The sequence below is a fragment of the Dipteris shenzhenensis genome, chromosome 23, assembly GCF_047967505.1.
Source record: "Dipteris shenzhenensis isolate YYH24624 ecotype China chromosome 23, Dip_SZ_1.0, whole genome shotgun sequence".
NCBI lineage: Eukaryota > Viridiplantae > Streptophyta > Polypodiopsida > Gleicheniales > Dipteridaceae > Dipteris > Dipteris shenzhenensis.
In genome coordinates, this window is record NC_141618.1 from 47,638,435 (window position 1) to 47,662,158 (window position 23,724).

General features: G+C 44.3%; 1 long non-coding RNA gene across 2 annotated transcripts in view; it reads right to left on the bottom strand.

Annotated features, from left to right (window-relative positions):
* Positions 1 to 21,513, bottom strand: part of LOC147887472 (uncharacterized) — a 69,415-nt gene extending 47,902 nt beyond the window's left edge. For both annotated transcript variants that reach the window (XR_015543256.1, XR_015543255.1), the window contains exons 1-2: positions 21,336 to 21,513; positions 21,001 to 21,176 (exon numbers count right to left, since the gene is read on the bottom strand). This is a non-coding gene — a long non-coding RNA (uncharacterized LOC147887472). The remainder of the gene's footprint in view (positions 1 to 21,000; positions 21,177 to 21,335) is intronic.
* Positions 21,514 to 23,724: the final 2,211 nt, after the last annotated feature.

Sequence of the window (23,724 nt, forward strand, 5' to 3'; positions counted from 1 at the left end):
AGTATCCCAAAGATCAGAAGCATAAAAAGAAAAGCTCTATGCAAGAAGCATGTATATCACCCTCATGGCAGGCATCATATAAAGATTGCCGCAATGAGGCTCTGAAAGATTCATATGACTTGTGAATCTGGCGGCCCAAGTATGCCAAATTATGCTCATTCCAGATTGTCCAAAGAGCCCAATATCTCACCCATGAGAGAAATAGTGAGTATTGAGATAAAGACCTCATAAATCTGCCAAATAACCAAAAGTGTTTCCCAAATTTATGACTCGGGAAACGGAGGCGAAGATGATCTGAAATTCTCCCAAGGAGGTTCCGAGAAGACGGGCAGTGCCAAAGCAAATGAGGGACAGTCTCTGAAGGAGCCTGACACCGTAAACATGTGGATGGTGCAATGTGACGTTTGGCAAGTGTGATTCCCATTGACAATGTGCCGGTCATGCATCTCCAAAGAAAAAGTCTTTGTTTCAAAGGCATTTTACACCTCCATAATATTCAAAGATTCTTCCGCCACCATGAGAGGGGCTGCCTGATATGCCACAGAGTATTAGCATATTGATGAATCCATGGGGCAGGCTGAAGAAGCTTGTAGGCTTTGATGGAGGTCAAAGCAAGCAGAGGAATAGGATGAGAGCATGTAGCAGAGGGGTGCAATTGCCAATCAATAAGCCTGTCTGTGTCAGCCACAGGAGGAATAGGTAGAAAAGGATGTAAGAGATCAGCAACTTTCTTCCATATCAACCTATGATGCATTCCCAATGCATAGGAGGCAATGGCTTGAGAAAAAGATAAGACATAGCCCTGATCATCTACCACATCATTGATGTATCTAATTCCCAATTTCATGAGATTATATGCCCGAACAGGTTCCTGTAAAGCAAGTGGAATGTCAAAGATGGCGCTCCAATGAATACTTTCTTTCCTCATTGAGTTTGTCCCCGAGCGATTATCAGGAGCCCATTTGACCTTGGAAAGTACTTGTTTGCAGTCAAGTATCAGAGCAATAGAGAAAGGACAGCCAGGAATCTTCCCTACAAATCTCCCAATGACGACCTCCCAATGATCAGTAGTCCAATGGCCATAAGCAGATGTCCTCATGTTGACACACATGGATGCTATCATACAAGTCCATGGCTATTGCTGACGGAAAAAAGTATGGAGCATAGTCACCTTCCTTGCAAGTACATGATATCTGATATTGAGAACATTAAGTCCCCCATGCATCCTAGGAGAGCACACCATTTCCATCTTCAACAGTCTCAATGCTTTCACAGCAGTTTTTGTCCTCCATAACAGCTCAATAGCTTGAGACATAAAGGCTGAAATATCTCTAGAGGACCAATGTAGCAAAGGCAAAAAGAACTGAACATAAGACATTACAATAGACTGTACTATTCTGAGCCTGACATGAAGTGGCCAAGTGGAAATTTTCCAATATTCCAATTTATGTTGAAGTCTTTGGAAGATCCATTTTAGCTGCTGCTTCCTGGTGATATGCCATCCTATAGGATATCCCAAATGCCTGACTACATCTTTGGAATCCACTACCTGACCTGGCCAGAGAGAATAGAATGCCAGTCACATTGTTTCAGGGGAAGCAATTTGGATTTGTCAAAGTTGACATGCAATCCCATTGCTAATCCATACAATGATAATGTGGTCATAAGCATGCGGACTTCCCGGGGAGAGTTCTGTGGCATAAAGAAGGAATCATCAGCATATGCCTGTGCCAAAAAAGATGCAGCCCCAGGGATTTTAAGACCAGTCATCTGTCCTGTGTTTGTAAGATGATCAAGATACATCAAGAGGGGATGGGTCGCAATGGCATAGAAGAGAGCACTAAGACGGCAGCCCTGTCTGACTGATCTACCCAATGTCCATGACCGAGATATATGACTCCCAAGAATGCACTGAGAGGTAGAGTCAGAATAAAGCCAATAAATTGCATTTGCTATCTTGGGACCAAAGCCCAACTTTGTCATGGTTTGAGAGATAAAATCCCATTGAACAGTGTCAAATGCCTTAGTGATATCTACCTGCAATATGAGCACATCTTGATGCAAGTACTTAGCATATTCAATTGCAGTCAATGCATTGGAGATATTGTCATGGATTTGTCTTCGCGGCACAAACCCATACTGATGAGGATGAAGGCCCGCATTTAGTATCCCATGAAGCCTATACACAATCATTTTGGCAATGAGTTTGTAAACTACAGGCATCAAAGTAATAGGCCTCCAATCTGACATATGATCACACAAATTTTTTTTGGGCACAAGTTTGATTATGCCATGCTTCCAAAGGTGCGGCAAGTGATTTTCTTGCCAGGCAACATTGATCATTTGTAAGAGAACGCCTTTCAAATCATCCCAAAAGGAAATATAAAATTCCATCGTAAGACCATCCCAGCCAGGGGACTTGTATTTGCCGAGGTGGGACAATGCATTATCAAGTTCTACACACACACACACACACACACTTTTTTTGTGGGAAGAAATCTTTTATTTCTGTAGAATAATTACATTCATAGTTACTTCAAAAACGAAGTAGCTATACTACTCAACTAAAGATCTCAATATAAGCTATATACACATCCTGATCAATTAAACGAGTCTAAAAACAATCGTAGAATGATTGTTGCAGAGATCGTTTGAAAAAAAGAAAGGATGAAAATAGTGGATCACCAAAGACTCTATGATTTCTATCCATCCATAAAGTCCATAGGGTCCAATAGCGCACCCATACAAAAAATAAATCAAAACCCTGTCTCTGTGGATGAAAGCCAAACAACCAGAAAAATCTGCCAAAAGTAACAGTAGGAAATCGCAGTCAAAGCCTCTGTCTGATGAGAGCAATGAGATCAGAAGTATTTGGACAGGACCAAAAGATGTGAAACACTGATTCAGTAGAGTGCTGGCATCTATGACAAACAGCTGAAGCAATATGTCTATGTGCGAGTAACTGTCCGGATGGAAAAATGCCGAGGAGAACTCGCCATAGGAAAAGCTGTTGTCGAAGAGGGACTTTGTAATGCCAAAGGAGACGTAGCCTTTTTCTCCACCACTTCATTGGACGATCCATATGCCAAACAGTATTTGCTCTGTGGGAAATCCAAGGGGGAGGAAATAAAACTTTATACAGTGATGACACTGTGATATGTGAGAGCTTCAAAGGACGGGCGTATAAGGAAGGAGAGCGTAAAATCCAATCCTCAAGCCGATTCTGAAGTTCGAAGTGAGGTACCGGCAAGTACCGTTGGAGCATTGCTGAAATTCTATGCCATAAAGGACGATAATGAGCTCCCAAGCCATATTTGCGAGCAGCCATAGAAAAAGATAAAATTGTGCAATCATCCTGAAGTACATCCGCCACAGATGAAATGCCTTTGAAGGAGAGAAAATAAGAACGTCGGGGTTCTTGTATGGCCAAAGGAGGGTGGAATACTTTAGACCAAAAAATATTCTCTACCCTCAAAGAGTTGCCCGAGAGAGAGTCCCTGCCATGCCATTCCAAGTGGGATAGAATGTGTTTCCAATCAAGAAGCAGACGAGAGACAAAAGGGCGTCCTCTGATCTTGCCTTGGATGGAGCCAAATAAAAAATCCCACTGAGTAGGCTGCCAATTCCCAAAGGCAGATGTATGAAGATGTAATAAGAGAGAGCGGATCATGAAAGCCCAAGGCTGATCTCCTTGCATAAACTGTATCATCATTTTCCCTCTGTGAGCAAGTAAATGCATTTGAATATTGAGAATGTTCAGACCCCCGTGCATCTTTGGAGAACAGAGACGATGCATAGAGAGTAATCTGAGACTTTTCTTGCCATGTTTTGAACGCCAGAAAATTTCCATGATAGCTGACATAAATGAAACCAGATCTGCCTTAGTGAACATAGTGAGAGGCAGATAAAATTGTATGTATGCTATCAAAATGGATTGTGTAATTCGCAGACGAACATGTAATGGCCAAGTTGCAAGCTTCCAATATTCAAGTTTTGCCCTCAACTTTACTAGCACCCAATCAGTTTGTTGTGAACGGGTGAGTCCCCAGCCTAGAGGATAACCAAGATGTCGAATGAATTGAGAAGCGGGGACAATTTCCCCAGGCCACAGAAGGTTGCCTGTGCATGTAACGGCAGCAATTTTGATTTCTGAAAATTTACCCGAAGGCCAGCAGCCAATCCATAGGTAGAAAGAGCATGCATAATCATGGACAGATCAGCCCGAGTATTTTTTGGAGTAAAGAATGAATCATCAACATATGCCTGAGCAATCATGCTGCGACTACAAAGAATCTCCAAACCGTGCAACTGGTCAGTGTCCAAGAGGTGATCCAGATATTGAAGCAGTGTATGAGTGGCTATGGCAAAAAGTAAAGCACTCAGGGGACATCCTTGCCTGACAGAGCAAGCAAGAGTCCAGGATGGAGAAATATCTCCTGAAAGTATGCAGGCAGCTTTACTATCTTGATATAGCCAAGTGATGAGTTGCTGCATTTTTGTGCCAAAACCCAATGCCTGCATAGTCGATGAAATAAAATCCCACTGAACAGTATCAAAGGCTTTGGCAATATCAACTTGCAATAACAAAACATCCTGCTGTGTGTATTTGGCATATTCAATTCCAATGTAGGCATTAGCAATGTTATCTGTGATATGCCTACGCGGGACAAAGCCATATTGAGCAGGATGCAACCCATCATGTAAAAACCCCTTTAGCCGATCAACAATCATTTTGGTAGTGACTTTGTAAATTACGGGCATAAGAGTGATAGGTCTCCAGTCTGCCAAAGACTCACAAATTTGTTTTTTGGGAAGGAGTTTAACAAGACCTCTCTTCCATGTGTCCAGCATTTTCTAATTTTGCCACGCAGCATTTACCATATATAGCAATGAATGCTTCAAAATAGGCCAGTAGGCTAGAAAAAACTCGACTGTTAAACCATCCCATCCTGGGGATTTCCATCTGCCACATGATTTGAGCGCATCTGACAGTTCCCTCTCAGTAAAGGGTTCCTCCAATTCCAAAGCTTGAGTATGGGAAATGATAGGAGAAACATGTTGCAACAGTAAATTTCGTGCAAGCAAAATCTGTTGCAAGGGAGGAGCTGCAGAGCCAAATTGCTGAGAGAAATGATGCACACAAACAGAGGCAAGCTGTGACCGTGAAGTAGTCCATGATCCATCAGGCATAAGCACTCTGCAAATTTCTGTTTTGATTCTCCTCTGATGTAAACTTTTGAAAACTTCTTTGGAAGAGCAACCTTTATCTGTGAAGGCTCTTTGTCTTGCTCTAGTCTCCCATTTTGCCAGTTTCCTGTGATCATTTAGTTTAAGACAATGTCTGGCCTGGCATAGTGTTGTTTGCTCATGCATGGACAACGAACGATGATGACTGAGTTCAGTGAGGTCTTGACAAGTAGATTTGGCCTGAGCAATGGTTTCCCTCAGAGTCTTCATGTAAGACTTGCCATAAGCTCTAATCACCACTTGCATTTTAGAAATAAAAGAATCCCAGGCACTATCAACATGAAGATGGCTGCTAGAGGAAAGACAATGAGCTGCTTCAATAACCATTGCCTTGAAATCAACATGTTGCAAATAACTATTGTTTATGATTAGATGTCTCCTTTGTGGCAATCTATCATCTGGCATATTATGAAAAGATAACCGCAGCCATAGCGGTGCATGGTCTGAATGCACAAAGGCATAGTCAATCCACATTTTGCATGTGAAATCCCCATTTTGTTGGGGAGCGACACTATACCATCGATCCAAACGTGCCTGATAAGCGGAAAGAGCATTATGTTGAAAAGTGTAGCCCGGTGACAAAGGCTGCAATTCCTTCCAAAGGTCAACCAGATCCAAATGCAAAAGTAGTTGAGACCATGCATGCCTTTCAGGAGATAACATATGGTCATGTCCGGAGGTGTTGTCTCCCTGTTTTGCATTATTGAAATCCCCACATATGTAGGCATGATATCTCCACGGATATTGTTGCATGGCATCCCAAATTGCGGTTCTTTCTCTAGAGGACTGAGGTGCATAAACTGAAGCAAATTCAAACACCTCTCCTCTAATAATGCATTGGAGAACAAGCCATCTGCCTTTGTTGTCATTTAATGCAATGACTAGTTGAAGCTCATGTTTGATCAGAAGGACAACCCCTGAGAAAGAGTGCTCCCCAGCATAGAAAATATCATATCCACAGTAGTGTCCTGTCTTGCTTGCATAAATATGTTGGTTGTGCTCTTGTAATGCCACTATGTCAGGCTGAAATCTGTTGATGTACAGCCACACAGATTTCCATTTCCTACTGTCACACATGCCCTGGACATTGAGTGTGAAACATTTGATGTGAGCAGTCATATATACAGGTATTTATAGTAATGTAACAACTATGTACAGCAGCAAAATTTATGAGGTCAGCCTTGCATTTCTATCTCAGGGTCGAGGCCTCGCCCCTGAGAAGAAGTAGCCGCCTGAGAAGTAGACAGCAAAGCAGCAACCTCTTCTTCAGGGAAGAGTGTTCTACTAGCTGTTACTGCAGCCCATGTAATCCCAATTCCTGTATTTATCTCTGGGGTATTTCCGCTAGAAGATGCACCATTCCAAGTGCCGGGGGGTGGAATTCTTCGAGCAGAAATAACTTTTCTTGGGCTTTGCCAGCCATCAGTTGAAGGTTGCTTTCCTTTGGTCAAGGATTGAATAGCAGGAGGTGAATGTGAAGTGAGATTCCCATTGGGAGCCACTGAAGCTTTGCCTTTATCCTGACTCCCAGAAGGCTGTCTACTGCTTTTATTTTTGTTGGCAACTAGAGTAGGAGCATCTTTAGTAGGCATGTGAACTGGCAAGGTGGCATGAGGCATTTTATGTTGATTCATTGGACACTGTGAAGCCATGTGTCCAAAGTTTTTGCATTCAAAACAGGCCCCTGCAAATAAACCCCATTTGAGTTTATAAAAAGCACTTCCCATGTTCACATTATTCACCGCGACTGAATCAGAGTCCGGTGTGGGATTATCAATATCCCAGAGAATGCAAAATCTGTTTGAGTTGCCATTTGGCCGTGGTGGGCAGACCACTTTACCTAAAGATGCTGCAATTTTAGGCAAAAGTGAGGCCATACATTGGGGGAAATCAACAACTTCAACCCAAATTGGGCATCTGTGTCGGATTAAAGCCTGAAAATCCCTTGTGGGAGACCATGGCAAGACATGCACCATTTGCTGCCCAAAAAAGAGAGGTGAATGTTCCAAAAGCATTTGTCTGTGGATCTCATCCACCATGATAACCTCAAAAAAGCCCCTGGCTGCATAGTGTACTTTACGAACGAAAGAGCCAGCCAATGTGCGTGTCAGCCAATTGCCTATCTCTGCAGCAGGTGGCATCCGGCCTGGAAAGAATAATATGACTGCATTCTTGGCATATTCTCTGATTGGATCCACAATTTCATCGACCTCAACCATGAGGCCAACTGAAGGAACCGAGTCTTTCCACTCTTTTCTCGTATCTGCAAATCCTTCATGCATTACATCATATACCAGTTGAGCCTCAAGAGTATCATGCATCGGGTCATGCTGACCCTCAACCTGCTTTTGCTTCTTGCAGGGAGCCGAGCGCTCCTTTTGAAACGTTTTTTCATATGAATACTCTGCCATGACTTTGTAAGAAAGGGAGCTTGAGAATGAAGTACCTGTAAAAGGGTAGTGAAAGCCAAAAAAACCAGTCCCAAAGAAATATTAACAGGAAGCCCACAAGAGAGGAGAAGAAGAGTATAACTGGTAAGGAGAGAGCAAAGGGATAGGTGAGATTTTGGCGGAAGACACAGGACTGCTAGGGAAGACACCGGAGCAAAAAAACCCCAAAACTTGTACGGCAAGAGGTACGGGGTAAAACTTTATGAAAGGGACTGAGCAGGTTGTGCTGTACGGCCCACCAACGCAGTTGTACGGAGAAGTCTGTACGGACGATGATGGATTGCACAGAAATACCTTTTACACAACACACACACACACACACACACACACACGCACGCACGCACGCACACACACACATGCCTCCTCTTCGCTCTCTCCTCCTACCCCCCTGTCACACCCCTCTCAGCCCCCCCCTCACACCCCTCTCAGTCCCCTCGCCTACTCTACCTACCCCCGCTAGCCCTCTACCAGCCCTCAGCCTTGCTCCGCCTACCCCCCGCCAGCCCTCAGCCTATCTCTGCCTAGCCTAGCCCCTTAGCCTATCTCTGCCTAGCCTAGCCTCTCAGCCCACCTCAAGGGGCTTAGCAAGACGTTTCATAGCTTCGTGACGAGGTCAACACCATCTATACAGTCCGAGGGAGTACACCAATGGTTGAGGCAAAGATTGCGAGCATGCAATCTATCATTGAGGAGACATCCAGATGGGTGATGTGGCCAAACAGGAACATGCGAAAGCAACTGTTTCGGCCACTCTCATGGAGCAGCAACGAAGAGCCAATAAGACTCTCAACATCAAAGTCGGCATCCCACACTTCGAGACCACACCAGGGGTACCAGAGCGCAGGATCGAGAGGACCTAGCGAGCGGGGAGAGATCCCAATCAAGAGCAGCCCCTCATCATACGATTCCGTGATGCTCAAACACAACTTACAGCTTTACGATGTAGGTCAATATTACGAGACCAGCCATCAATCTCCATGGATGAGGTCTCACCCCCCTACAGGTTGAGGAGAGGTGCACTGTGATATAGCAGCGATACCAAGTCCGCAAGGACAGGAAATGGGCGGTGGCAAAAGATGGGTGACTCTTTAAAGGCCCACCTGTCCCTCCTCCCACATAGGGGGACGGGGTCTATGGGACTCAAGCATTCGAGATCTTGTCCTATACCATATGGAACTGTAATGTTACCTTATGGTCAAAACCAGGGAGCTTCTCAGAATCTTATACAAGTCGTGACACAGAGACACATCAGAGTCCAGAGCGTCCACTACCAGTAGTCAGCACTTATACTTGAGAGGCTGCTTACAGAGATGAGACTAGGGACACAAGAGGAGTAGCAATGCTTTACACGTCTTCTCTTTTGGGAGCCATCTCAGTAGAGAAGAGAGACTTATACTCCAGAATTCTCTAGATCCAAATCCAACGCACACACAGCCAGGATTTGTTCGTTGCAGTATGCTACTCCCCCCCCCCCCGCGAACTCCCACTTTGCCCAAGATATTTGAGAGGAGACTAAGGCATCACCATGCGCAGCTCTCTATCAAGACATCATTGATTTCTTGAGCGGCGGGGAAATCCTCTTGGTTGGGGACTGCAACGCTACCATTAAGTTCAATCCCATTCCTACTAGTCATGAACGTATGCCATCTGTTATTATCCCAGAAATCTGCATGCTTGGCCTGGTTTCCATTCCTACCATTAAGTTCAGTCCCAGATGAATACATCTCTATTGTGTGCTTCATAAACATGTCATTTAAGCTGAGCAGCTCAAGTTTTGATTGCCCTTTGAAAACTTTGTTCTCAAATTTTGAAAGTGCCAATACATGGCAGCAATATTTATGACATGCTGCCCTTGCATTTACAGCACTCATGCGAAATGCCTTCATTCCCATTATGGCTGCTAAGTAGTGGTGGCAAAACTCCCAGGTATACTCATTTAGTGAGCAATAGTGAAGGGCATTATTCATGTGGCTATCTTTCCCACTGTACTGCTCCTGAATGTGTGGTGATGCAGCTTCAGGGATTAAACTGTCATGCATACCTTGCTCTTGCTGCATAATCTGCTTCTTAGTAGATTTGCTTTGGCATCCTTTGTTATCATCACCGTGGTCTTCAATATTTTCTTCCTTAATGGAGACCATACAACGCTGGATACTCACCTCCTCCTCAAAAACTTTGTCCTCAAAGTTTGCATGCCTAGACATGTCAAGTACAAGTGCATCCACATCCTTACCTTGCTGGTCAACATCCGCATCTTGATTTCTATCACAGATTTGCTCAACATTGCTTTTCTCATCATCTGTCTTTTCAACCATTTGGCCTGCTTCATTGTCACTGTTATGTCGGCTTCTTCCATCACACCATGCATACATGTATTCCTTCCATTGGTATGCTGAACTGCTAGGGCATCGTCTGGAGCAATGTATCGGTCCTACAAACCGATACAACAGCGTCCTTGCTGTCCATATTCGTTTCCATCATGTGGGCTGCTGCTTTTATTTGAGCAGCTATCCCAACATAACCCTTGTATATTTGCAGCAGTAACAACCAAATCTTTGTCCTAGATATTGAGGCATCTTCCACGGCTTTGAAGCATGATTTAGCTGCGTACTAGGGAGATGCATAGCATGGCTAGGCTGCATGACAAACATTGGCCTGGCTGCATTCTCCTCAGATGTTGGGTGTCTACTCTTATAGGCTTGCATAGCCTTTGGCATCACTCCCCTCGGAATTATAGTTCCAACAACTTGCTCTATGTATCTCGATATGTAGCATAGGACATCGTTGTCAAATCTAACAGCTGAATATGTAAGGTACAATCACCATCATATATATCCCGACCTTGCAAGCTGCTTCGTGCTTGCAATGCACTAGCCTGTGAGGCATAGTGTAGTTCAGCTTGCAGACCACCTGAAATCAGAGAAAATACTTGATACAACACATCCAATGTAATGGGGTACACCAGATTGTGGATGGTAATCAGAAGGATTCCATTGGGCTGTGAATTTTCCCCACGTTAAGGCTGCCCTAAGCTTTTTGCATGCTGCATAGAGCCCTGCATATCCTGTCCAAAACTAGAGGCATATCATCCCATTTTCCCTTCATATGCATGCGGCTGTCCCATCGTGTGCATTAAACCTTTGTGGCTGCCCCACTATGCCAAATACATGCACATGTGCTCACTTTCTACCTGTCTCAAAGCTCAAAATGTGATGGAGACGCTCGGAAGAAAAGTTGATGAAGATGCTCGGGAGGAAGATCGTTGAAGAGGCTTCTTTTTTTTTTTTTTCAAGAAAGAGACTTCTATTAAGTAAGAGAAAAAACCCGCAAGAGCAAGCTCAAAGCGGAATACATCATGAAACCATGAGGATAAATAAACCCCCTCAAAATGAGCTGGAAAACAACCAAGGCTGAGGCTGAAAGTGCCACCTCAACCCTGTAAGAGTCTCAGAGAAGAAAGGAGAATCCTTCCATTCCCATCGTTGAAGAGGCTTCTGAACGGGGTCCAAATGAACCCAAATAGGGCTGTGGAAAGCCCCTAAAAGAGGCTGGAATTCTGAGTTTTTGCCCCTCTTCTTTTTTTTTTTGAGTTGGGGGGGGGGGGTTCCCTAAGTCACCTAGGACAGTTAGGACTCCTAACCTAAGGACCGGTAAGATAGTTAGGACACTGACTTAGTCTAACCTAACCCTACTTAGTACTAACCTAACCTAGGTCAAAACTAATCTAACCTAAACCTAAACCTAACCCTAGTTAAAGTCTAACCTAAGGCTAGGACCGTAGACTAAGGTTTGCAGGGCAGCAGAGGCAATGCGCGGCTGGCGAAGCAGAAGACAGTGAGGTGGAGACAGGGTTCGAAGGTGGTGCGGCGTCAGCATGGGTGTGGGCGAGGGAGGCTATGAGGTGTTGACGCATGGAATGGGGATGGGCATCTCGAGGGATGAAGGCGTGTGGACAGGCAGCTCGAGGGCGTGGCAATGGGCAGGTTGTGTGGAGCTTTGGATTAGTTCTGGTCGGAGGGCTCTCGTGGGCTGTTGTTGGTTGTAAGCGCTTGATTTGGGCGATGCCACGAACCAAGACTTGCAGCTTGAGCCTACGGTTTTGCAGGGCAGCAAGGCAGCTCCTTTACGGTACTGTTGGCGTGCTCTGAAGCCTAGCTGAGGAGGGGTCTCTCCAAAAACATTTGTTGTTGACTGTTCTCGGCTCTCCAAACTGGTCATGGGCTTGTGCATCAGCTTGAAAGCTTGTGGAATATGCGAGGATAGGCTTAGACAGGCACATAGTAGCTGGTGTCATTGGCCTTGCGTCTATCAGCCTACGAGTTGGTTCTACCTTGCTGCGTCTGTAGGCGTCTCAGCATAGTGATTGCTATAATGCAGGGTTGGTGAAGCCAACGGAAGCAAGGTGTCAGAGAGCGAAAGCTCTGATACCAATGTAGAGAAAGGGGAAGGGGCAGATTTGGAGATGGGGAGAGAATAGCAGAAGGAAGGGAGGAGAAAAGAGGAGAAGGGGAAAGAGAGAGGAAGAGAGAGAAGGATGAGGGGATTGAGAGAGGGAGGAGAGAGAGAGAGTGAGCGTAGGCAGCAGGTAGCACGAAGGAGAAGGAAGAGTAGATAGGATTAGATGTCACATCAAAAAGTGCGTACAAAGGTGTGGAGGTGGACTTATATAGTCTCCCTCTACTATATCTCCTTTTTGCTCCCCTCTAGGCCTAAAAATCCCCTAAGCCAAATGAGACCTAACCCTCACTAACTTGGCCTGATCTTGGCCTTCATTACAGCTGATCTCTCTAGGGAAGTGAAAGAGTAGGAAACCCGAGAAGCTAACAAGTTGATCTTGCGCGTGGGGGACTATTAGATGGCTGCCAAGTCACGAGGACATGCATAGAAGACAAAATCGACTACCTCAAGAAGAAGATACCACGAGTGGAGTGGGATCCAGATGCTATCTGGAATATGAAGCAAAAAGGAACATAGATACAAGTCTGTATTAATGACAAGACATCAAAAGATCAAGATTCTCCAACAGACCCATATGATAAAGGGCACGAAGGTATGCATATCTGAGGGACACTCTGACTCAGCTCAAGCAAGATCCATTGAGCTCACTAAATTGAACGAAGCCAAGAAAGCAGGAAAATGTACCATCTACTGTGAAGGACAAGCGTTGATTAGAGAATTCAAATCTAAGCCCAAAGGCTCTCAATCTTAAACTAATGTAATGAAGGTCACACCATGATAGCACTAAAATAAAGGTATGCTCTATAATAACTGCGAGCTACTTTATGCACTTCTAGGAGATCCCTTGTGCACTCCCTCCCTCCTTGCAGATATAGCAGCTTCTCTTTTTTTATGTGTACCTTGTCTCATTTGCCTATGAGATCTTCTGCAGATGTCTCTCTCTCTCTCTCTCTCTCTCTCTCTCTCTCTCTCTCTCTCTCTCCCCTAGCAAGTTGCTCCATCAAGTCGTTTGTTGGTCGTTGCTAAAGGGGGGGTTCGTCGTTGATTGTCCTTTAGATCTAGCTCATCGTCACTGATAATCAACGAAGGGGGGTTTGTCACTTGATCGTTGCTAATCGCTATTGATCGTTGCTTCATCATTGCTCGTTGGCGCCAGAACACCCTCTCCTTATGCGCAAAGACATATAATTGGTGTGGTTTTGACCGACTCATCTTTCGACAATACGATCAGATTTATTTCCTACAACAACACGTGACAGATCTACAGAGAAAGGTGGACGCTCTCACAGCTCGAGTCCAGGCTCTCAAAGGATCTAGAAAACATGCCTTGATTGATGAGGTAATGCAGACATACAAGGCTTCCCCTCCTAACCCTCAACTAGTCTCTATAGTCAAGAATCTTGTACAAGCGGAGGTGCAAAACATATAAAAAGAAGTGATTGTAGAGGTACAAAACATAAAAAAAGAAGTAATTGTAGAGGTAGACACAGAGGTAGGCAAGACTGCTATTCAAGAAAAAATCAAGAAGCACAAAGATAAATAAGATAATGCATTGAAGATCAGGATTGGGGGGCTTCTGGAAGTTTGATTCAAGGCCGAGGACTCATCCTGGGAAGAAAATCAAGAGGGCAAGACAGGTCTAGAAAAGATGTTGCACAGACTCCTTGGGATTCGAATAGACAAGGCATGCCGAGGAGGCAATACACTTGACAGACAATAAAGAACCAACTCGAAAGGCCCCCACCAAAGATCGCCATAAGAAAACCCGCTGCCTAGGAGGAATCTTACTGCCCCAAATTCGCCAAAGACAACCCTTCCACCAAGCAAGGGGCTTACGCAGATGCCATCACTGATTTGCATGCTCTTGAATCCATGCCTGTGGTAGTAAAAGATGATATGCTTTCTTAGCAGAAAGATCAGCAAATGAAAATGAAATATAGCCTAGGAGTGCTGGTGGAGTGCTCTATCAAACTTCCAATCCAAAAGTGGAAGAGAAGTGAACAAAGGAGGGACCGGCAAAAAAGGTTGCAGCGTATCAAAAAGAGTATGCCAAATAGGCATGTGATGTAAACGCATGTAGAAAATAAAGGACACAGCCCCGACCGTCTACTACATCATCCAACGTAGAAATCCCCAGTGCAATGTAGAAAATACGCCTTTCGAGGCTGAAGATGTGCCAAAGGATAAGCAAATGCCCGATACTTTGCAAACGGAGGGGTGTTACTAGGATCGAGAGGTCGACCTGACAATGCAATTGAGCCAAAAGTTGCTGCCAATCATGTAAGGCAGGAATGCGACCCGAAAATAACATCCACAATAGCCAATATCAAAGGGCAAAAGTATCCGTGCGATGGAGGAAACCATACAAGGAAGCATAATTGCCCAGGGTGATGTTGCTCAAAAAAGGAAGTCATGATCATGTCTGGTGCGCCAAAGGCATTCCATAACTGTAGTAATACATTTCTGAATATCCAAAGAAATGGAATTGCACATAAGCCATGAGAACAGACTGCACAATCCGAAGACATACATGTTGTGGCAAGTTGATAATTTCAAATAATCTAGTTTACGAAACAGTTTTTGTAACATCCAAATTCTCTCTTGTGGCAAAGAAATGTGCCAACCAATACGGTAACCCAAATGGTGCACCAGCTGACCGGGAGGAAGCAAGAGACTAGGCCACAACACGCGATGCCAATCACATTCACACAAAGGAAAAAGTTTGGATTTGCTGAAATTCGCTTTCAGCACAGCTGCAAGTCCCAACAAATCCAAGACTTGCATGAGATGCCTAACATCTCCGAGTTCTACAGAAAGAAGAAAAAGTCGTCAGTATAAGCTTGGCTGACAAAAGGAGCACCTACACACACACTTTCTTTTTGTGAGAAGAAATATTTTATTGCAGTGAAAAAATTACATTCATAGTTACTCCAAAAGCGGAGTAACTACTACTCAACTGAAAATCTCAGTATAAGCTGTATATACATCATGATTAATCAAATGAGTCTGAATGCAATCATAGAATGATTGCTGCAGAGATCGTTTGAAAAAAAGAAAAGATGAAAAGTAGGATCACCAAAAACTCTATGATTTCTATCCATCCATAGAGTCCACAGTGCCTAGTAGTGCACCCAAACAAAAAACAAAATCAAAACCCTATCTAGCTGGATGAAGACCAAACAACCAGAAGAACCTGCCAAAAGTAACAATAGGAAATCTCGCTCGAAGCCCCTGTCGGATGAGAGCGAGGAAATCACAAGTGTTTGGACAGTGCCAGAAGATGTGAAGCACAGATTCAGCAGAATGTAAACATCTGTGGTAAGTAGCCGGAGCAATATGTCTATGCGCGAGTAACTGCCCAGATGGAAAAATGCCAAGTAGGACTCGCCAAAGGAAAGCCTGTTGTCGAAGAGGGACTTTATAATGCCAAAGGAGACACAGCCGCTTTCTCCACCACTTTAGTGGGCGATCCATATGCCAAACAGAATTTGCTCTGTCGGAAATCCAAGGCGGAAGTAATAATACTTTATACAGAGAAGGCACTGTGATATGTGAGAGCTTCAAAGGACGGGCTGAAGAGAAAGAAGAATGTAGAGTCCAATCATCAAGCCTATTCTGAAGTTCCAAACAAGGTACCGGCAAGAACGGTTGAAGCATTTCTGAAATTTGATGCCATAAAGGATGGTAATGAGCTCCCAAACCATATTTGCTAGCAGCCATAGAGAAAGATAAAAGAGTGCCATCATCCTGAAGTACATCTCCCACAAAAGAAATGCCTTTGAAAGATAGAAAATAAGAACGCCTGGGTTCTTGTATAGCCAAAGGAGGGTGGAATACTTTGGACCAATAAATATTCTCAGCCCTCAAGGAATTTCCCGACAAAGAATCCCTGCCATTCCATTCCAAGTGGGATAAAATGTGCTTCCAATCAAGAAGCAAACGAGAGACCGAAGGGCAGCCTCTGATCTTGCCTTGAATAGAGCCAAATAGAAAATCCCACTGTGTAGGCTGCCAATGCCCAAAAGCAGAAGTATCAATATGCAACAAAAGAGAGCGGATCATGAAAGCCCAAGGCCAATCCCCTTGCATAAACTGCAACATCATTTTCCCCCTGTGAGCAAGTATATGCATTTGAATATTGAGTATGTTCAAACCCCCATGCATCTTTGGAGAACAGATACGATGCATAGAGAGTAATCTGAGACTTTTCTTGCCATTTTTTAAACACCAGAAAATCTCCATGATAGCAGACACAAAGAAAACCACATCTGCCTTAGTAAACATGATGAGGGGCAAATAGAATTGTATGTATGCTATCAAAATGGATTGCGTTATTCACAAACGAACATGTAATGGCCAAGTTGCAAGCTTCCAATATCCTCAACTTTGTGAGCACCCAACCAGTTTTTTTGAAAACGAGTGAGCCCCCAACCTATAATTAAGAAAACCAAGATGTCGAATCAATTAAGAAGTTGGAACAATTTCCCCACGCCACAAAAGACTATGCCAATCTTTAGTGTGCAACGGCAATAGCTTGGATTTCCGAAAATTCACATGAAAACCAGCAGCTAAGCCATACGTAGAAAGAGCCTGCATAATCAAGGAGAGATCGCTCTGAGTATTTTTCGGGGTAAAGAAAGTATCATCAGCATAATGTGACATGAAGTTGGGGGTAATGAAACTTCACACACCTCTTAGCTCTTCCCAATCTTTGTGTCAAATGGGGGGATCGAGCTCTCCTAGTCACTGAGAAAACATCCTAATACAACACTAATCTAAGGAGGATGCAACCTAAGTGCAAACATGATGAAGAGAGTGCTCATGACATGTACCTCAAGTCAATTAGGTTCCAAGATAGATTAGCTTGGACTCATGAAGAGAATCTTGAGATAGTGCAAAGTGCTTGATTGATATTACTTCAAATGAACCTTCCTTTTATAGGTGAGGGTACTTACATGCATATGCTTGCTCACATGTGGGATATCTCCTCCATGCCATGTGGCAGCTTGCCCTTTACTCATACCTTTGCTCTACATGTGCTCATGGCACCACAACTCTCAACACCTCCCCTTGGTGCCATGATCCTTTGGCTACTGCAAGGTGGTCAGATGTGAGTTACAAGATCAAATCCTCCCTTGGGTGCTTACATGGCTACTCTCAGGTGGTCAGGTTTGGTTTACAAAATATAAGCAAGGTTGGCAAGGTTTTTGTTTCTCAATACATTCCATTGATGTCACCTTTTGACTCATGGCTTGATGAGGATGCTATGTAGTTGACGTGCTGGTTCTTCAGTCTGTAATCTTCTTCCTTGTGTCGCTTCATGCATGATGCTTTGTTCTTCCATGTGCCTTAATGCTTTATGTGTGGATGCCATGCTCTGTGCTATGGTCATCTCATGCACTTGTGCTTTTGGCATGCTTATTGCATTCATGCGTCACTTTTCCATTTGTTGCAAAGGTCTTACCATGAGCTTTATTTTGCTTCAATGGCAATATCTAATTGCTAACAATGATTCTTATCTGACAGGCGCGTAGAGCTCGAAAAGACGATCACTTTTTCTTTTTGGAGCGTGTGCAAATTCTTCTTGGATTGAAAGTTACGCTTTGTTGAAGCTTGGCTGTTCACATGCTGCTTGCAGCACTGTGCTTGGAAAGGGCTTTTGTGTGCTTAGTTGGCACTTATGATGTGGCAATCTTCTAACTGAACTGAAATAACCCAAGTCTAAGAAAACTTAACCATGGTCCAAGCAATTCAACCTAACCATGGTAATCTTTAATCTAACCACAGTTAAATCCTATCTTTACAGGTGTCAAACTCCTAACCATAGACTAACCTAAGGTCATACAGGCTTAGCTGAGTGGCTTATCTGCCATGTGGTCTAAGGCTGGAACCTTAGCAGAGGAGAAAGAAAACTTTTGCTTCTCTACACAGGGACTACGAACGCGAAGGTCTGTGAATTCGGGCTCGTGAAGCAGGAATCAAAGTCTTGTGGGATTTCGTAGCTGGAGTAGTCGCTACTCTTCGTTGGAGGCATCGGCTCATTGGAGTCTTCGAGTAGCTGCAACCCGTTGTGAGCTCGGACCAGAGGCGTTGGCGCTCAGGTCGGCTGGTGGGAGGCTACTGAACCATGTGTGCTGTTTGCTAGAGAGGGTCGTGAGGGTCGTAGATGTCACGCTGGTCGACATGCATGAAGGTTAAAGCTGCCTTTCGTTTGGGCTACAGCCACAGAGCCGGGAGCCGGGAGAGCCACAGAGGTGTAGACAAGGGCTGGAGAGCAGCTTTGGCGATGGAGTGTAGTTATGGCTCGTTGGAGCTATTGGCTGTCACAGTCCGTGAGTGACCCAAGTTGGTGTCGCTGCTTATTCTGTCAGTTGAAGGAGACCTTTGTGCGTCGTCCTATTCGTGACGTTTGTTAGAGCGTCGTGCTCCTGAGCATAACCTTTGTTGGAACGTTGTGGGCGCTGCTATAGGTCATGGACCTTGGAGTCGAGAGGATTGGTTGTCTTTGTACTATCGTAGTTCGTCAGTGGTGCTAGGCAGACGCTATTGTGAGAAGCTGTTGGAGCTTGGAGAAGATGCGCTGCTACGAGCTAGGAGGCATCTCAGTCCACTGTAGGATGCTGAAGCCTGGCCTTGTACAGTGTGTTGCTACTTGCTTCTGTGTCATGACCGCGAAGCTACTGCTACTGCTGGAGAGCCATTTACATGAAGGATTCGTCTGTAGATTCCGCCTTAGTTGACTGGTGTGAAGCCTTAGGAGCTCTTGCTATAGGTATAGCACTCACAGGAAACCTCACAAATCTCTCTCTCTCTCAAAACCAGTAGAGCTTCGGGCTCTCTCTCTCTCAAACAATAGGATCTCTCCCTATCTATATCTCACAAGGACACACATGCAGATTCTCTCTTACTCATGAACTTAATAATAGAGACCCTTATTACTTGCAAAGAGAGATAAAGAAATATTTTCATGTAAAGAAAACCACAACATATCTTTCTCCTTGCTTCCCTTAGAGGAGAATGAATATGGTAACATCCCAAGTGACGTTGTAGTCACGCATCTAGAGAACAAAAGGATCCGCAGAGGCCATTATCTCACCAAGCCGATCGGCGCCAAAGAGAAGAGCGATGCGTTGTTGGAAGAAGATCTTTTGGCTCAATATGACATGAACTGATATATATCTAGGGGCTTGAGGGGCTAATTTGGCTGGATGGGTAAATTCTGGGGAAACATGGCACCTCCTTCACAGAAGCCTCTAGAAATGGCTCAAAATCATTCTACAAATTGCTAGAAAACACAGAGGTCTATAGCTTCCACCAGAAAACTGATATCAGAAATGAAAGTACATACAAGGATGTGCCTTGAAGTGAGCTTTGTACTGATATAAGTTTCGTTGAAAACAAATAACCGGTTGAAGAGATATGGACAATTTACTGAAAGGGGATAAAAACTATCATGAAAACAGACTATCAAACACAGAGACTCATAACTTTTTATAGTAGTATCTGATTGAAGATCTAATCACATAGGAACATGCGCCTTGAAGAGAGCTTCGTACTGATATAAGTTTCATCAAAATCGGACTACCGAGCAGAAAGTTATGAGCAAAACACTAACAAGGGGTCAAACTGTCATAAAAACTGCCCTCCACCCATGCTAATTTCGCCTGAGCAAACTACTCCCTCAAGGCTCCATAATTATCAACGATCCAGAATTCGCCTAAAAGAGAGGAAGAAGCTTGCATGGTGGCTCGGAAAACGGATGGACCATGTATGCACAGTGAGCGGCCGAACAAGAACTACTTTAGAGACTTGAATAGAGAGAGAAAAGGACATAGGAATGGAGACTTAAGGAAAATGATAAGAAGTGACTTTCATTGCCATGAGAGTAAGACTCCACTCAAATACACTCAAAATACTACAAACACAAGGGAGAAGAAGAGGTTTCATACATACAAGAGGGAGTGGAAGCTCCAAGACTACCCAGAGAGAGAGAGATGGACTCGAGAGTCAACATAAGAGAATATCTACAAGCGGAAGAGAAGACTCATGGAAGAGGCTTGAGGAGACTGGAGCTACAACAACATGAGGTCTAATGGTGGAAGAGATGATGAACAAGGGAGAGGAGGGCTCCTTTAATAGAGATTTTGTCACCCTCCTTCACCCATTTACAATTGCTGCTTGTAGATTCCTTTCCCCATCAATCACATAAGCCCGTATGTCACCATCCGGTGGATAAAGGTCATGTGGAGCTGATTTAACTTGTGCTGGAAGGGGCCAAAGGAGGTTCTTAGCAACTAGAGACCACTGACCATGCTGAACACATGTTAAAAGATAATTGGAATGGCACTGACACTCAGACTAAGGGAAACGATGCAAATGTGGTTAAGAAACTAGCCAAAGGGTCTCATAAAGTGACCACATTTGGAAGCCATTTTGACAATGTTGGGGGTCTAGCATTACCAAATGTAGAGAGGCATGGCATATGCTTCAGGAAGATAGATTTTGATGAAGTGTATGACTGGATGAAATGGGTTTCAACACTTTGTAGACAAAATATATGGGAAACATGTGAACAGCATGGGAGAAACCCTTCACCAAATGGAAAGGATTCACCGTGACTTAATGTGGTTCTCAGTACTTAAGTGGGCGTATGCCCTAAAGACCGAGACATCAAGGGTGCACTCAGCCCCAACAATAAATGGATTAGGACCTGGGGGAACATTTGGGATCAGCAAGGCCAGAAATGGGAATCTGATGCAATGCTGGTAGAATCTTTCAGACTAAACAGATTTTGACATGATGTTAACCCATGAGAGAATGGGTTTGTGGGAAAGGGATCAGTTACCTTGGTTAGGAAGCCGTCAAAATCTTTCTTCTGTACGCAGGTCGTCGAATACACAAGCATGCACGATTCTTTTGCCTTTTCAATCGCTCTCTAAAGCTATAAGCCATTTGCTGTAGAGTGCTAATGCGTCGAGCATACTAGTCTTTTCAAGGATTGTAACAGCTTGCAAGTTGCTTCTGTCAAGCAAGTTGCTTATGTGAAGATAATTCAGCGCTTCTCACATCGGCCAAACTCAGTCAAACCCACCCATCAAGCCCCCCCAATCAGTCGAATACTATCTAAGACCCATTCTTGAATCGAGTAGCATTGCGCTTTGAAGCAACTGTTGCTATTACCTTTGGTATGCAGTCCGATTAGTGGCTGTCATTGGACTTCTGACCGATGAATCTCTACTTGATTCGAGAGGGCCATCCGACTTCTCTACGATGGCCCATCATCAAGGAAATCGTACTTTACCCGAATTTGCCTGCGGATAATTAGACTCTGCTACAACATAATCAAAGCACATTAACAATGTTGCCGCAACCATCGTACCTTACAATGTTTCCCATGAGGCCAATGCTTTGCCACTTGGCTTCTTTCTTTGGTGCTATGTCCCTTCTATACCTTGGGAATACCCCTACACCCAAGCCCTTTAAGGGAAACGGGAACGGAGTGTGCACCGAAGAGGCCATACACCCCCCAAAAGGCATCCACTGCCATCTCCAAATCCTCGCACGCATGAACTGAAGAGGAGGCGCTACCAACACCTGGATGCGCGCATTCACCCCTTGTGGAAATAGGCCCTAAGCCTCACTAATTAAAGCACTCTCAAGCCGTTATGGTAGACGAGTAGCATGACCCGTTTACGACGGGTCAAAGACCCACTTCACTAGGTCTCAAAGCGGGATCATAAAATTTTGGTATTTTCAAGGGATAAAGTTTCAAGTTTCAAGACCCCCTCCACCATGGGTGTTGCTTCGCTTGGCTCAATCGACCTTGGTTTTACGGGACACTTTAGGTGATGTATAGACAGTCAATCTTCAATTTGAAATAGATGGTCTTGTCATATTTGTATGCCATTCTTGTTTCAATTAATGGGCATTTTTTATGACATGGATTTTCGATTTGGCACCTAGGCAAAGAGGAGAAACATTCACACACATACACACACACACACACACACACACACACACACACACACACACACATTTTTTTGTGAATTCACACACACCCACACACACAAACAGAGAGAGAGAGAGAGAGAGAGAGAGAGAGGGGTGTATTACGTCTTAAGGAGACCTCGCGGGTCTATGAGACAAGATACAAGATATATGTAACCCATACAAGCCACTGTGGGCTGAAGCAAAGGGCTCACTAAGGCCCTTAATGAGTGTTAAGTGCTAAGAATGCAAAAAGCTAGTAGCTAGTACAAAATCTATAGGAAAAAATAGCAATCAAGTACTACTCAGAACTAGAGCTCCAAGTACATGTGGAGGCTCTATATAACCCGGCTCCCTGATGGCCCTCTAATGTGATGCAAAGAGCTCACGTATCTGTGTTTGTCGAACTGTCACCTGCAGTGGCGGGGTGCACTCTTCTGGATCTCTGTATCCGATGGGCTACATTGAGAGTAATGCCTCGTCTTTGGCGGTCCCCTCTAAGGAGGGTTGAGATAGGCCGAACCCAATCATGCATGCTCGAGTCGCCCCACGTGTTGTGTGTGGTCTCCGCACGTCTCTTGTTTAGCCACATCTTGGTGACGGGTCTCACTGCTACTGTTGATCCATAGTGCTCTTGTCTCCTCGAGCTCCTCCCCCTCAATCTCATCCGGTGCTGGCTTTTCCTATGGTCCAGGCTTTGTTGCCCCGTGTTAGCATGCCACGTGTGCAAGGATACTTTTGTTCCTTGCTCTACGAAAGGCTGCTCCTTACTTTTTGTGGGTCCAACCAGCTATTGAACGTTTTTTTAGCATTTGTTCATACTCCTTCGCATAGTCCTTTGTGGACTGACCATGCTAATCTAGCATTTCTATTAAGCTTTGCACAGTTCGATCGGTGCTTCTATTGCCTGCTATTACAACTCTCTTATGTTTAATAAAGTGTCATGGGCTATGCACCGTCTACAAATCTTCTGTCAACTCCTTGTCCATGTTTCAAATCACGGCTCTTTGTCTGCACATTCCCTTGATGTGTCGCATTGCCTTTATCCAAGTGCTTGCCCCGTGTCAAATTTCAATGATGTAGAGCTCTTATTGCAATATGCCACCACAGCATAGTTTTTTTGCAAGCCCTTGAGTCTGTACTGTAAATGCTACATGAAGGTTCTATGCCAATTTTGTAGGAGGGAGGTGCATTACACACCTATTCTTGAACCATTAAATCATGATTTGCATCTTGTTAGAATTGATCCCAGCAGAGGGTATCCCACAGCGGAAGACTGATAGAGCATCCCAATAACTACACGTGGAAGTGTTTAACTATGGACCCAAAAAAACTTATTTACTGGTGACTTCAAAACCATGTGTGTGCAAGCTAATAAATAGATAGTTATCCAAGAGAGATATAGCACCAACAATAGATATGTTTCCATCCTCAAATGGACACAATACAAAAGTGATCCAGAGTCCCACCAAACCGTTGTCCTCTGATCTTACCAAAGTTGTCCTACTAACTCCTTGGCACCTCTAGATCCCTGAGCCCATGTGCTCCTCAATGAGCTTATATACACCCAAGTCATCATGCC